Below are 16,623 nucleotides of genomic sequence, written 5' to 3'. Positions count from 1 at the left end.
ACTTCACTTAGTATGACAATCTCCAGGTGCAGCCAAAATGTTCAGTATCACTAACTATCAGAGAAATGCAAATCAAAACTACAGTGAGGTAACACCTCACATCAGTCAGAATGGCCATCATTAAAAAGTCCACAAATGATAAATGCTAAAGAGGGTGTGAAGAAAAGGGAACCCTCCTACACTGCAGCCATTATAGGACACAGTATGGAGATTCCTCAAAAAACTGACAATAGACTTATCACGTGATCCAGCAATCCCACTCCTGGGCATATATCTGAGAAAACTCTAATTTGAAAAGATACATGCACCCCAATGTTCATAGCAGCACTATTTACAACAGCCAAGATGTGGAAACAACAACTAGTATTTCTGAATGTCGTCTGGTACAAGGGTCTTCACTATGTCTGTAAAGGGCCAGATGGTAACTATTTTAGGTTGTGCATGCTATACCATCCGCTTGTCTGCATTACAACTACTTAACCTTACTTTACAGCGCGAAAGGAGCCACGGACAACACGTAAACAACAGAAGTGCCTGTGCTCCAACAAAACTTTATTTTCAAAAGCAAGTGATGGGCCAGATATGCCTCAGGGGCTGCAGTTTGTTAACACCTGTTTTAAAAGGTGAGCGCATAGGGATCATTAGAACTGTGAGCTGGTGGAGAGTGATGATCATTTTATTTACCTCCATCACAAACAGTACTTTGCACATAAATTCTAAAAAAATACACTGGAAGATAAAGAATTCAAAAAAAAAAAAGATCCTTCTCTGAATGTTCAGAGCCATTTGTAACTCTTACAGCAATTCATCACACCCTGCTTGGTACAGAGTTATCTGTGCACGTGTCTTTATTCTCTCCTAGGAGTTACACTCCTAGAGGGTAGACACCATGCCATTGCCAGTGTTTCTATGTTGTTCCTTGATGTATGATAAGTGCTAAAAAAAAATGTTTCCTGGATGAGTGAATGATACCATGTTGGTTTTTTTTTTTCTTTGTTTGATTTTGAGTCTTTCATTGGCCTCAGTAAACTGGCAGGAGTTCCTTTAAATGTGCGGCAGCTTTCTCCAGGAAGGAAGCATCTCTCAGAGCAGGACACTTGGCTATGATTGCCGCTGTATGTCTCTGTCTGCTCCTCACCATTCTCCCTACATTCTGGGAAGACTCTTGAAAGAGCGATTATTTGCTTTCTTAGGAAATGTCTTCTTAGTGGTTGGCCATGACCCATTTAACATAATTCCATGCAGCATTCATATATTTTCCCCCAGGGCTGTCCTTTCCACATGCGTGACTTAAGAGCTTTTGAGGAAGGCACAGTATTTTGTTGTGAGTCATAACATACATACATACATATATATATGTGTGTATATATATATATATACTGCAGATAAAACTGTTAATGAAAAGATGTATCAGCTGCATTCAAATTTCTAGTTTGTTTTTTTAATTCTCCTTAAGTGTTCCTTCCTTTGTAAGAAAGAATACCAAGCCCTCATTTCCCTGCCTACTAATAGCTTTTTCATGAAGTACTTTTTTTCCTTTTTTTTTTTTTTTTTTTTAGCTTTTAAGCAGTACCAGATGTTGAATGAAAAGAAACTTTCTCTGATTGGTGTCCAGAGAAAACAAAAAGCATGTATCACTTCAAGCCTGACCTGCACAAGGGAAAAATGGACCAAACAAAGGGAGCCAGGATTAAACACACTGCAGATGGTACAAAAGGAAACTTCTAAAGTAGTCATTTTTTTTTTTACCCCTCGTGCCTCCATTGTTCTTCTTCATACCTGATTATAAAGAGTTGATTTCTGTTAAGGAGAAAAGATAGAGTAGGAAACAGAAAGCCACAAGAAAAGAATTTTATTTGACACTCATCTCCTTGTTTATTATGTGATCATAGACCAGTGTAGCAAAGGAAGATCCATATCCACACTGTAGGGTGTTGAAGGATGCTCTGAGAGAGGAAGTAGGGGGTGGAGTTTGTGGCCAAGTAAGTTTGGATATGTTGGGTTAAACAAGTTAAACAATGGGCTAACTAGTAACATGAATCTCCAAAGCCTTTCCCAATAATCTACACAGAATATTTTTACTGCAAAATATTTTATAGAACTATTGCCCCTTTGGCATACACTTCAGGAAATGCCCTCTGCTAGGAAACATAGATTTCCTGGAAAAAGTAGCTCTGTGATCTTTATTATTAACAATGCAGTATTTATAAAATGCCAGCTAATTGCATAGCATCATGTAACGTGGTGTGGAAGATTCCTTTGAGTCCTTGTCTCCCATCTCCAAAGGGTATGCCATCTGGTTGGAAAAATACAGCACACACACCCAAAATGTTTCTCAGTGGGACAGTGCCAAACCAGGGGCCAGGAAAATAATAGCTACACAATGTTTTTTAAACTGTGTGTGGTAGAGCCACAGAGATTCCCCTGAAGGTACCATAAGGCCATCACTAAGGGAGGAATGGTTAAGGAAAAAGTCAACTAACAAGAGCTAAGTTCTCCAGTCCTGAGACAGCAAATAAGATCCACTTGGAGACAAGATCCTGCTGTTGTGGGATAATAATAAATGCCAGAATTCTTGATGTATACATTTCCACTCCATGAATGAAAGGAATCGTCGCCATCCCTGTCTGCACGTGTTTTCACTGCTAAGGAGGACGCTCCTCCCTACACTTCTATGAAGCCGAACGGGCAACATGGACAGTCAGACAAGAACTGAGAAGCAGAAAGAGGTGGGAAAAGGGTTACAAGAGAAGTCAAAGAAAGCTCCATCATAAACAGATGGAGAGGGAACCAAGTGGGAGAAGAGGACTGAGAGTGAAGGAGAAACATTGTGTAGGGCAGCCAGTGGATGGAGAATTTTCAAGGGTTTTCAGGAGTGAAAGGCTCTGGGGTGGTAATGGGCAGAAAAACCCTGGGGAGGAGAGAATGGGAGACAGAAGAAATATCACTGGGAGTATGAAGTAATATTGCTCAAGTGTCTTGGGTTTAAAATAAAACTTCTTTTTCAAAGTTACTTTTCAGTACTATGTTTTTTTTTTAATGTGGTTCCATGCAGATATTGGACTATGTGGGTTCAGAACTCAGGGTTACACCGATAAAGGTACCATGTGCACTAGGCTTTCTGAAACACTGCAAAGAGCTTCAGGGCCCCACCTTTACCTCTGAGCACTCGGAGATGTTCACCGTGCCAGGTTGGGAACACACTGCTTAGACGATATTGATAAAAACCTTGAAGGACTTTAAAAAGTCTCATTTAGGAAGTCCAATGAGATTAACAGCTTTTATTATTTTTCTGAACCTGATAAGTAACCTGAAGTGGTTTGCTTTTTTTTTTTTTAAACTCAGAGTCTCCTGTCACCAAGCCTTGTAACTCTTTTGCTTCTAGTTGCTATAGAAATGGTGCAAGGAATTTTGACTGATTTGTGCAGAATTCATTTCTTTCTGACACCATTGCCTTTAAAAGCAACATTCAGACTGTGAAAATTGGGTCACTGTACTGTTACAGTAATTACAAAGGCTGCTATTTTAATTGAAGGCTATGAATAAGACTTCTGATTTTATCTTGGTTAAGTATGATGATTCCTTTAACATTATCTTTTAATCTGGGTATCTAATATAATTCTCAATTTCTTTCTTCCTTCTTCCTCTTTTTTCTTTTCCTTTTTTTAAATTTTTTGCATGTGTATGATATTCTTGTTTACACCTTTTTTCTGACAATTCCTTCTTTAGCTGCTTATAGTTGACTTAAACCAAAGAGTGAACCCTTTATGTCCATCCATGCGACTTTCTGGAACCACTCATCTTGCTGCTAACAACCATTTCATTGTGCGCTCTTAAGGGACACGAATTGCTGGAGAAAGAATTCATCGCCTTCTGGAATCATCTCTTATCCTGAATTTATGGCCCTTAGGAGGCCCAGGGCACAATTCTGAGGTAATTTTCTCTACATTCTGTGACAAGAATGAACTTAAAGAGAACTAAGAGTGCTCTTTTCTTGCCATAATCAGGTGAGGGGGTCAGAATGCCTTCATCTCTCTTCTGACCTCAAACAGAATTTTATCTATCCCCTATAATTAGAAGCATTCAAAAGGAGTCTTGGGGTAACTCAGGTGTGGACAGCCCAGGTCTCATTACCACAGATGAAATGATAATGCCTTTTTAAGAGTCTACTATGACATTCTGCTTCCAATTTCCTTTTTGCTCCTTGTAGACTTGACTGTGTCCCTCTGCTTAAGCCACTTTATCACCTTAATATGTAAAACTACGAGGCCAACTCTTCTGAAAGTACTGTTTGCCACAGAAGAAAGAATATGTCGTAGTCTCAGCTGCACATTTTTCTCTACTTGCAATTTTGCACATGGCAGTCTCTTGTAGCCACATATTTGACTGCTTCATATAAGGGGTGATTGATTTGAAAAGCATTTATTTTGAATAAATCTTAAAACCCTTGTTTTTTTCCCCAAAGCTGATAAAGCTGAGATCATAGAAATTATGGGGCCAAGATGGCATACTCAAAAAAAAATCCCACATTTCATTTTGGGGGAGACTGAAGATTAGTTTGAGGAACACTCATGCATTTTTCCTGGGCTCTTCCTCTTGCTCTCCTCAACCTGAAAGGTTTACAAAATAGCAATGAGTCTTAGTGTTTTCTCAGTTCTGCTCCTGCCAAACTTCAAACTACCCATATTACTTGGCCCGAACAGTCCTCTCCCCCTTTTTCTTCAGTCCTCCTGTTATTTGCTTATAAATGGCTCATTGAGCTGTTCATTTGCAGGAGAGCTTTCTGGGGCCTCATCCATGCCCTCTTCTCTCACTTTTAAGTCTCCCTGCAGGTTTCTTCCTGTACTGCTTTAAAAAAAAAAAAAACCCTCTTCTTTTCAGAGAGGCTCTGAACTTGCCACATTTCTTTTCTAAAACAATCTCAAACCCATTTCCATATCCAAATTGTTATGATTTCAAGAAATTGCATTTAGAAGACTGAACAAGATGGGGGAGTTTTAGACAAATAACTCTCTTGTATTTTTGTATTCATTTAAAACACAACTACACAAAGTGCAAAAGAGAAGTTCAGAGAACTTGCTGAGAAGTTTCCAAACTCCTCATCCAAAGCCCTGGACTAGATAGCAAAGAGTGAAGTGTTTATACACACACACACACACATACACACACACACATGCACACACACAAATACAATCAAATATACACATATACACATATATAAACATACACGTTTAGATATCTAATCATAATCTTTGGAAACACCTATCTGCAAGCCAATGCTTATTTTCAAATTAATTTTTCAATTTATTCACTAAAGACGATATACACCAATATTAGAACTGGCCAACCAATCTATATTTTCCTTTTTCTCACTTTAAAGTGTTTCAGTAAAACAAAACAGGGAAGAAAGTAGTTTTTTTCCTTATTCATATGCCCTTATTCATGAAACCCAGACAACATAACTCAATGAAATATGACTTCTTTTTTAATTGAAATATAATTGACTTACAATGTTACATTAGTTTCTGGTGTACAACACAGTGATATGATATTGATCACCATGATAACTCTAGTTACCATCTATCCCCAGAGTTATTTCAGTATAACTGACCATATTACTTATGCTATATATGTCATCCTCATGACTTATTTATTTTACAACTGGAAGTTTGCACCTTTTAATCCTTCTTTACCTATTTCACCCATTCTCTCACCCTCTTCCCCCCTAGCAACCACAGTTTGTTCCCTATATCTGTAAGTCTGTTCCTGTCTTGTTTTGTTCTTTATAGTCCATATAAGTGAGGTTATATGGTATTTATCTTCCTCTGTCTGATCTATTGCACTTAGCTTAATGCCTTTAAGCATTAAGCTATTGTTGTTGCAAATGGCATGACTGTTGCAAATGGCATGATTTCATTCATTTTTATGTATATGTATTCTATTTTATATTTTAATATATTTCTATAAAATAGAAACTATGCTACTTACAATATATAATATAATATATATTATATTCTATTAGAGATATATTCTTTACCCATTCGTCTATCAATGGACACATAGGTTGTTTACATAGCTTGGCTACTGTAAATAATGCTTCAATAACCATAGGAGTGCATGTATCTTTTCAAATTAGTGTTTTCATCTTCTTCAGATAAACACCCAGAAGTGGAATTGCTAGACTATATGGTAGTTCTATTTTTAAATTTTTGAGGAATCCCCATATGATTTTCCATAGTGGCTGTACCAATTTAAATTTACATTCTCACCAGAAGTGCATGACAGTTCCCTTTTTTCACGTTCTCATCAACATTTGTTATTTGTGGTCTTTCTGATAATAGACATTTTGACAAGTGTGAGGTGGTATCTCACTGTTATTTTGATTTTCATTTCTCTGATGATTAGGGACGTTGATCTTCTTTTTCCTGTAACTGTTGGCCATCTGTTTGTCGTCTTTGGAAAATGTCTATTCAAGTCCTCTGCCATTTCTTAATTGAGTTGTTTGTTTGATAGCGAGTTGTATGAGTTCCTTATTTTGGATATTAATCCTTTATCAGACATACCATTTGAAAATATCTTCTATTCAGTAGATTTTTTTTTTATTTTGTTGATGGTTGCCTTTGCTGTGCAGAAGTTTTTTAGTTTGATGTAGTTCCATTTGGGTTGTTTTTTTGTTTGTTTATTTGTTTGTTTTTGCTTTTTTTGCCCTTGCCTGAAGAGATAGATTCAAAATATTGCTAAGACAAATGCCAAAGAGTTTATTACGTATGTTTTCTTCTAGGAATTTTATGGTTTCAAGTCTTACACTCAAGAATTAATACACCTTGAGTCTATTTTTTATATATGGTGTAATAAAGTGGTCTAGTTTCATTATTTTGCACATAGCTGTCCAATTTTTCCAGTATCATTTATTGAAGAGACTGCCTTTTTCCCTCACTGTATGTTTTTGTTTCCTTTGTTGTAGATTAACTAACCATATAAGCATGGGTCTATTTCTAGGCTCTCTATTCTGCTCCATTGATCTACGTGTTTGTTCTTGTGCCAGTGTCATACTGTTTGATTACTATACCTTTATATTATAGTTTGAAATCAGGGAGCATGATTCCTCCAGCTTAGCTTTTCTTTTTTCACCAAAGTACAATCAGTTACAATGTGTCATTTTCTGGTGTACAGTACAATGTCCCAGTCATGTATATACATACATATATTCATTTTCATATTCTTTTTTATTAAAGGTTATTACAAGATATTGATATAGTTCCCTGTGCTATACAGAAGAAATTTGTTTTTTATCTATTTTTATATATAGTGGCTAACATTTGCAGATCTCAAACTCCCAAATTTATCCCTTCCCACCTCCTCTCCCCTGGTAACCATAAGATTGTTTACTATGTCTGCAAGGCTGTTTCTGTTTTGTAGATGAATTCATTAGTGTCTTTTTTTTTTTTAAGATTTCATATATAAGTGATATCATATAGCATTTTTCTTTCTCTTTCTGGATTACTTCACTTAGAATGATGATCTCCAGGTCCACCCATGTTGCTGCAAATGGCATTATTTAATTCTTTTTATGGCTGAGTAGTATTCCATTGTATAAATATACCACAACTTCTCTATACTGTCATCTGTTGACAGACATTTAGGTTGTTTCCATGTCTATTGGCTATTGTATATAGTGCTGCTATGAACACTGGGGTGTACGTATCTTTTTGAATTAGAGTTCCCTCTGGATATATGCCCGGGAGTGGGATTGCTGGATCATATGGTAAGTCTATTTTTAGTTTTTTGAGGAATCTTCATACTGTTTTCCATAATGGCTGCACCACAGCTTAGCTCTTCTTTCTCAAGATTTCTTTGGCTATTCAGGGTCTTCTGTGGTTCCATACAAATTTTAGGATTATGTGTTCTAGTTCTATGAAAAATGCCATGAATGTTTTGATAGGGATTGCACTGAATCTGTATATTGCTTTAGGTAGTACAGACATTTTAACAATATTAATTCTTCCAGTCCATAAGCATGGTACACGTTCCATTTATCTTCAGTTTCTTTCATCAATGAATACAGGCCTTTCACCTCCTCGGTTAAATTTATTCTCAGCTATTTATTCTTTTTGATGCAATTGTAAATGAGACTGTTTCCTTAATTTTTCCTTCTGATAGTTTGTTATTAGTTTATGTAAACACTAGTAATGAAACATGGCTTCCAAAATAGCCTTTACCAAATCAATCAGGTCAATCAAAAGAATCCATAAATATATTTGTCAAAACTGGCAAACTGACTTTGCAAAATAAGCTGACATTGTCTATAAAGATTACTTCAGTATCTGCCCCATATCCAAGTTCAGGTTAAATGCTGTTAAGAGATACGAGCAGAAGGAGGGAGAACAGAATCAAGAATCATTTATTTCATGATCTTATTCTTCTTTCTTCAAGACCTCTTCCCACAAAATGATCTTTATTCACTTATACTTTATTCACTGTATTTGATAGAGCAGATAGATGTCATATGTTTACCAATTTCACAACTTTTTGGCTAAACAGTATCTATTGCATTAGCAAACTTGTAAGTAGCTGAGGAGAGAAGAGGTGCTGTTCAGATACTGGGCAAATCAAGGGCTTCCTATTTCATACTAATTTGAATCATGGTACTCAAATTAGAATGTTTAAGAAGTATTGCTTTTTAAATTGTCTTTAAATTGAATAAATACTGACTTCAAGGTACCCCGCAGAGACGAGAAATTCAAGCTCAAAGGTAGAATCCTCTCCTCTTCCCCTTTTCTTCTGACTCTCCTTCCAAACATTCCAACTGCTCCAAAATTTTGTAGTGCTAGGAAAATGGGACCACTGGTGTTCCATCCCAGCCTCTACTGGTCACCATCTGTGTCCTCTATCCAAGCCCACAGTAGCCTCTTAAAGGCCAGCTGCTTAGTATTTACAGGATTCTCTGCCAAGGCAAGAAAGACATGTGACATGATGCAGCTGTTCCTTTGGGGTTTTTCCATTCCTTTCTGGAATTCCCACTGTTTCAGCTACCTGTTATTGCATTAAAAAGCTGTCCCAAAACAGTGGCTTAAAGCACTAACAATCACTTATCTTGCTTTGGGGAGTAACTGGGCTCAGCTAGGTGGGTTTTTGCTGAGTCATGAAGTTGGATCAGATGGTGACTGGGGCTGGTGTTATCTTGAAGGCTTCTTATTTACGTATCTGGGATCCAGATTAGAAGTCCCAGATTGTTCAAAAAGCTGGGAGCCAGAATAGCTGGCACTTCTCAGGCATCTCTCCTTCTCACTATGGTCTCTCCACAGGATCTTTCCACATGGCCACCTCACAGTAGTCAGGTTTCTAATATGGTTAGTGAAGGTTCCCAAAGGAGATATCCCAAGAGAAATCAACAGAAGTGGCAGAGTTTATTGCCTTAGAAATCACCCAGGTTCACCTTCACAACATTCTGCTCCTTCAGGCAGTCAAAAACACCAGCCCAGTTTCAAGTGAAGAGTGTCAAAGGATTTTCACTTTTAAAAGAATTTATTTTAAAACCACCAGTTCCACAACACAGCACAATACTGGCCCCATTTCTCTGAGGTCCGACTGTCATCTCAACACTTGCCCAGTTCAGAGAAATGTCACCTTTCTCCTTTCCTCCTAAAGTGGTTTTTTTGTTCCATTCTCATCTGGGACATCTAGCATTATTTTTAAGATGGCCTTAGGCCAAGTATGGTAGCTAAGAAAAAAGGAGTCCAAAGATTTACACCGGTAAGTACAGACACTGGTATAAACACTAGACTAGAGAAATAATGCTTCACCATAAAGAAGTCAATGAAAAAAATGATAAATGGCAGGTGACACTTGAATTCATTTCAAAAGACCACAGGGAGTGGTAGGGACTGGGGCAACCTGTCCAAAAGAGGTAGCTGCTATTCTGTTTTAGCCAGTTCTTGCCATGAGGAATATTTTACCAAGCATGCCAGCTTTTCCAGAAAAGTCAGAAATCTAAATTTTTATCTGAAACACCCTGATTGTTAAATGCTAGCTACAAATTCAAATGCCTTCAAAAAACACACATTTGGGCTAAGCAAAGTATGGTGTTGGCCATATGCAGACTTCTAGACTTCTATTTTGTAACCTCTGCCTTGGATTTCAGGATAGACAGGAAAAAAAAAAAGTTGTTTTGAGGCGATGTCTCATTTCTGCTCCTTCAAAATCCCTAAGTCAAGGAAGTATGAAAGAACCTATTTACACCTGAGTATGAAGAAATGAGAAGGGAGAAAAAGAAATTAATATTTCAATAAAGTATTCTGCCACACGGTATATATACCAGAGGTCAGCAAACATGGTCCACTGGCCCTATCTGGCCTGCTGCCTGGTTTTGTAAATAAAGTTTTATTGGAACACAGCCACACTTATTAGTTTATGCATTGGCTCTGGCTTTTCTCATGCTACAATACAGGAGTGCTATACTTGCAACAGACTGTGCCACCCACAAAGACTAAAATATTTATCATCTGGCCCCTTTCCAGAAGAACTTTCCTTACCCCTGCACAGTATCACTGATGCTGGGAATCACAGTTATTTAAAACTAAACGCTCCTAAATCTATTTGCTAACTTTATGGCCACGATGTGGGTATTTCTATCTTAAGGAAAAGGCTGTGGTTTCTCTGGATTTCTGGTAGTTTTCCTGTTGAGTTTGGTCTGTAATTAGCAGGTGTAGTAAAGCTTGACTGCTTTCTCTGTGACATGATAGTTAAAGCCTATAACTCAGCAGCTTTATTCTAGTCAAGAGGAAGAATAAAACACACTGCAGGCTTTGCTTTCCAACCTCTTCCATGGCACTTTTATTTAAAATTCAATGACAGTGTGTCACTTGAGACTATTGAGTCTGCCTTGTCAAGAGCAGAAAGCTTAGAATGAGAATATATAATTCCCAAGTCTTCAAGTGTGTTTAAAGAGATTCAAACACTTTCTAAGAAAAAAAAAAACAGTTGATATTTTTAAGAAAAAAATTAAATTCCTCTCTTACATCTTTTTTTTTTTTTTTTACAAAAACAAAAGGTCTAGCAGTACTTGGTATGGTAGAAATAGTTATTCACAAATGAGTGCTCACTTTCTGCCAAAGTGTATAATTCAGAAAGAAGTTAATAAACTGATGAGGTCTACACTCTTAAATTTTTGTCCAAAAACATCATCACTGCTGTAGTTTTAACTTGGATCTGTGTTTCACCAACTACACAAAAAAAGGAAATGAAACAACTCTAGGACTTTCGGTTGAAGACCAAGATAGCATAATACACTTCTTACTCCTCCCACTATGTACAGCTAAAAATGCTGCCCATGATATAGAAAGCAAATTAGTTCTAGATGCTGAAAAGTGGAGAGAAGGTGGACCAGCTAGGAACCCTGGGACCCAAGGAATGGCATGGAGGTGTCAATGGAGCCCCGGTGGGAAACCTGGTCACCTACTTCCAACTATGGTAACAGGCAAGATCTCCCTTCACCTGCTGGCTTGGTGTCAAAGGAGGCCTGCTAAAACAGGAGATGTAAATAACACCCAGATTTCATATCATAATACTCAAAATGTCTAGGACACAAGTGAAAATCAGTCATCATTACCAAGAACCAGGAAAATCTAAACTTGGACAAGAAAAGACAATCTATAGATGCCAACAGCAACACAATACAGATGTAAAGATTACCCAACAAGAAGTTTAAAGTGATCATCATAAAAAAGTGTTTCTATAAGCAATTACAGTCACTCTTGAAACAAATAAAACAATAGAACGTTTTAGCAAAGAAATAGAAAATACAAAGAAGAGTCAAATGAACACTTTAGAACTATACAACAGCCAAAATAGAAAACTCAATGGATGAGCTCAATAGCAGGAAAGAGAAAGCAGAAGACCAAAACCAGTGACCTTGAAGACAGAACAACAGAAATGATGCAATGTGAAGAACAGAGAGAACACAGACTGAAGAAAAATGAACCAGTTCTGAAGGACTTATGGGACTACACCAAAAAATCTAATATTCATGTCACTGCAGTCCCAGGACAGGACAAACAGGATGCAGCTAAAAAACTATTCCCAAATTTGGCAAAAGACATATATCTACAGATGCAAAAAAACAGAGTGATCCCCAAACAGAATAAATCCAAAGAAATCCATTCCAAGATGCATTATAACCAACCTCAGGAGAACAAAGACAAAAATCAGCAAATTGTGAAATCAGCAAAAGGGAAAAGAAAAATTACCTACAGAGTTAAGACAATTCAAATACTGTGGATTTCTCATCAGAAACCATGCAGGCCAGAAGGAAGCAGCACATTTTTCATGTGCAAAAACAAAAGAACTATCAACCTTAAATTCTATATTCAGCAAAGTTATCTTTCAGGAATGAAAGGGAGATAAAGACATTTTCAGATGAAGGAAAACTAAGAATTTGTCAACAGTATACCTCCCATGTAGGGAGGCCTTGAAACAGAAAGGAAATGATTAAAGAAAGAATCTTGGAACTTCGGGAAGGAATAACAACAAAAAGAACAAAAATATGGGTAAATATGATACATTTGTCTCTTCTTGTGTTTTCTAAATTACATTTGACAGTTGAAACCAAAAGTTTAACATGTGTGATTTGATTCTCAACATATGTAGAATAAATATGAAAGGTAATTATATTATGAACAGAGAAGGATAAAGGACTTCAAGTGAGGTGAACTTTGTACACATCTTGATAGCTGTGGCGGTCACACAAAATTTACACATGTTATAAAATGGCATATAACTATCGGATATGATACACATATCAAAAACACAAGAAAAAACAAGAGCTGGCAAGGATGTGGAGAAAAGGGAACACATGTATGCTGCTGGTGGGACTATAAATTGGTACAGCCACTATGAGAAACAATATGGAGATTTCTCAAAAAATAAAAAATAGAACTATCATAAAATCCAATAATTCTACTTGTGGGTATGTATCCAAAGGAAATGAAATCACTGTCTCAAGGAGATATGTGCACCCCCATGTTCATTGCAGCATTATTTAAAACAGCTACAATATAGAAACAACCAAAGTATCTATCAATGGGTGAATGAATAAAGGAAATGGGTATATATACAATGAAATATTATTCAGCCATAATAAAGAAGGAAATCCTACCATTTGCATCAACATAGATGAACTCTGAGGGCCTTATGTTAAGTGAAGTAAGTCAGACAGAGAAAGACAAATGCCGTATGATTTTACTTGTCTGTGGAAGCAAGAAGGGCTGAACTTGTGCAAGTAGAGAGTACACTGGTGGTTGCCAGGGGATGGAGGGTGGGGGAAATGGGAAGCTGTTGGTCAAAGGGTACAAATTTCCAGTTATAAGATGAGTAAATTTTGGAGATTGAATGTATGGTGCCTATAAGTTAACAAGACTGTATAGTATACTTGAAAGTTGCTAAGAGAGGAGATCTTAGATGTTCTCATCTCACACACACACACAGTAACTATGTGAGGTGATGGGTGTGTTAACCAATCCTATCATGGAAATTGCTTCACAGTATATACATACATCAAATCATCACCTTGAACACCTTAAATTTACACAGTGTTATATGCTAATTATATCTGAATGAAGCTGGGGGTGAGGGGTCACCCCCTATACACACACATTGTAGCAACGTCAGTATCAATTTCCTGCTTTTGATATTATACTCTAGTTATATAAGCTGTAATCACTGGAGGAAACTGGGTGAGGGTACATGAGACCTCTCTGTATTATCTCTGCAAGTTTCTATTATTATTTTTTTAAAAAAGCTTTTTAAAAAATGATTCTATACAGGTACAAAGTTTCTGTTTAAAATGATGAAACCATCCCAGAAATAGTGATAACGGTTGTGGGACAGTGTAGATGTGCACACCACAATGGACTGTACACACCACTGAACTGTATACTTAAAATGGTTAAAATAATTAAGGTTTATGTTATGTAAATTTTACCACAATAAAAAAAGTGACTCTAGAAAGACTCTCTTTTCCTAGGATTATCAGATTTAATCTTTTAGAAACAATGAAATTGATCTAGGGCAGGGACCTGGAATGCTGCGGGACTGCTTAATATGGAAATTGGTTCAATTTCTCTGTACATTTTATTCCCTCAGCATTTAGCATTTTAAGTGGATTTATTTTTTAGATGAAACACCAGAAAGTAAACCTTCCCACTCACCTCTCTCTCCTCCCCCTGAAGATGCTTGGTGCCATCTGGTGATGAGGTAGAAAGACTGGATTTCCAGAGGGATTAGTCTAGGCTGTTTAAAGTAGGAAGTTTAGCACAGAGGTTTTTAACCTGCAGTGACAAATGGCTCTGGGCTATGATCAAGTTCTACAAATAGATTAAGCCCTTTTTTTTTTTCCTAGGAATAAAACTGACCTGTCAGGTCCTAAAAATAGACTGCTAATCACCTGGCCTATTTTCCTACTGTTATTTGAAAAGAAAAGAAAAAAACTCTTTTGGCCAGACCTCAGTCATTCTTATTCACCTAATTAAGAAATTAAGCATACAATTTTTAATAGGAGCTTTTTCTGATAAATTGTCTCCTTTAAACATGTTCATGATTTGTTATACCAAAAAGTACAATGCAGGAGGAAATTAAAACTCTATGCAAATCAAGTCCCAGAAAACTTCGACTGCAGCAGGCAACTCAAAGTTCTTTCTTAAATCTTGTATATCTCAATTTTTGTGAATGGGCATTTTATATTTCCTTTGATCAAAAAGACATCAAACAGCAATAATAGTTCTTTTTATTTTATGTACATCCCTTTTTGAGTGGATTTAAGGTAGTTGTAGTAATAATATGAGATGACATTTATTAAATACTGTTTCAGTGGTGAACCAGGCACTTTTACGTGGAGGTTAGAACACAGAGTCTGGAGCCACACAGACCTAGTTCAAATCCCATTCTACCACTAACTCTGACCTCTCACAAGGTGCTTCTCCTTTCTTAGTCTCTCCCTTTGTAAAAGAGAGGGAAGTGATGGTTCCCATCTCTTAGGGTTATGATAAGGTTTAACTGAGATACTGTAGATAGTTTAACACAAGGCTTGACACGTAGAAGGTACTCAGAAAGGCAATTTTTCATTTAGAAAGTACTCAGTAAAAGTGATTATCAATTTCATCTTTTTAGCTTTCCAAATATATAGTGTTCTTCACTAGAACACAGGCTTAGAGAGATAAGCAATTTGCCCTAAATAGGCAGGCTTGGAATCCATGGTCGTCTGCCCACAAAGCCCATGATTCTTTTCTCACACCTATGATTCTATTTATTCTGTTAATTTTATTCAAATAGCGGTGCTCATAAAAGCCCTATTACTGGAGGTGAAAAAAAACAACCCCTACCACGGGCTCATGAGCTCTCTCTCAGCTTTCTCTTCCAGGAATCCTCTTCTCCTTCCTCTGTCTTTGGCAAAGCGAAGATGCTGATGCCAAATCACAAAATTGCCTAAACTGGGGAATGGTCTGGCTGAGACAGAGAAAAGCTGCAGAATTCAGGAAAGGGTCCCAGGCCTCAAAACACCTACACCAACTGCCCAAGCTCAACAAATTCTCCAACCTCTAAAAGAAAAAAAAAAAAAAATCTCCAACCTCATCAGCCCAAAGATGGACAGACTGGGGCACTCCATGTGGCCACTGGCTTGAGTGATGCTTCATGAGACTGGAGCTCTTTAGGCACACACCAGGGACAGCGGCAAACCGCCAGTGCCACTCACAGCATTTTATTACATGACATCATCCAACAGCGATGACACATGAGACAGATGACTGCAGCCATTGAAAGAATATCGCCAAGCCTGGAATATTTGCTCATGCTCACCTTCCTTGTCATCTTCTTTAATTGAGCTTACATTTTTGTACATATTTTGTATATGTCATGTTTGGCTTTTTATTTATTTAGCTGGCCTGGGCAAGATTTATTTCTTTTCTTCCTCCTCCTCCTCCTCCTTTTTTCTCTTCTTTTATCATCATCATCATCATTTGGTTTGCCCATGCCTCCCTCAGCCTATCATTTCCACTTGGAAGCTTCTCTGAATATTCCCTAAATCTTCCTTAAAAATAATTTTCCATTCAACGTGGAAGACTGCAAATCCACGTCTGCAACTCTAACTGTACAGAGCAGGCTGTCCAACCTTTTTCTTTTTTAATGACACCTGTTGCCTGATAAAAATGTATTTTCCTAGCTAGTCTATGATTCCCCCTACTTGTCTCATGCTACCTGATTGAAAACCCCCATTTTAGTTTTATGGCTTTGGCTGTCATCTTTGTAAATTACAGAGCCAGCTTCCTGAGACACTATGGCAGCTGGGAATTCATTTCAAACTGATATTTTTGGTGTGACCACATGTGGCCCTATTTGTTCACTGAAACCTACAGAAATGGGAATGTGGGCATTTTAAAATCTCACCAGGCTTTTTATCTCTTGTGCTGGGCTGTCCCTTTGCTGACACGGACCATTATTTTCCCCTCACTCACTCAGCTTCTCTGATTTGCTTTCTACAACCCTACATATTTCTCATCAGCTTGTTGTGAGCTCTGACACATCCCAAGTAAGTTATTTATTTTGACAGTTGTGTGTGTAATACATCTAATG

General features: G+C 37.3%; 1 long non-coding RNA gene across 1 annotated transcript; it reads right to left on the bottom strand.

Moving 5' to 3' along the window:
• Positions 1 to 1,537: 1,537 nt before the first annotated feature.
• Positions 1,538 to 14,332, bottom strand: LOC116667168. The gene is made up of 2 exons (XR_004323961.1): positions 14,205 to 14,332; positions 1,538 to 4,610 (listed from the first exon to the last, which is right to left on the bottom strand). It is a non-coding gene; the product is annotated as an uncharacterized LOC116667168 (long non-coding RNA).
• Positions 14,333 to 16,623: the final 2,291 nt, after the last annotated feature.

The sequence above is a fragment of the Camelus ferus genome, chromosome 11 (genome assembly GCF_009834535.1).
Source record: "Camelus ferus isolate YT-003-E chromosome 11, BCGSAC_Cfer_1.0, whole genome shotgun sequence".
NCBI lineage: Eukaryota > Metazoa > Chordata > Mammalia > Artiodactyla > Camelidae > Camelus > Camelus ferus.
Note: the sequence above shows the minus strand (reverse complement) of the source record. Positions and strands in the feature narration are given on the sequence as shown.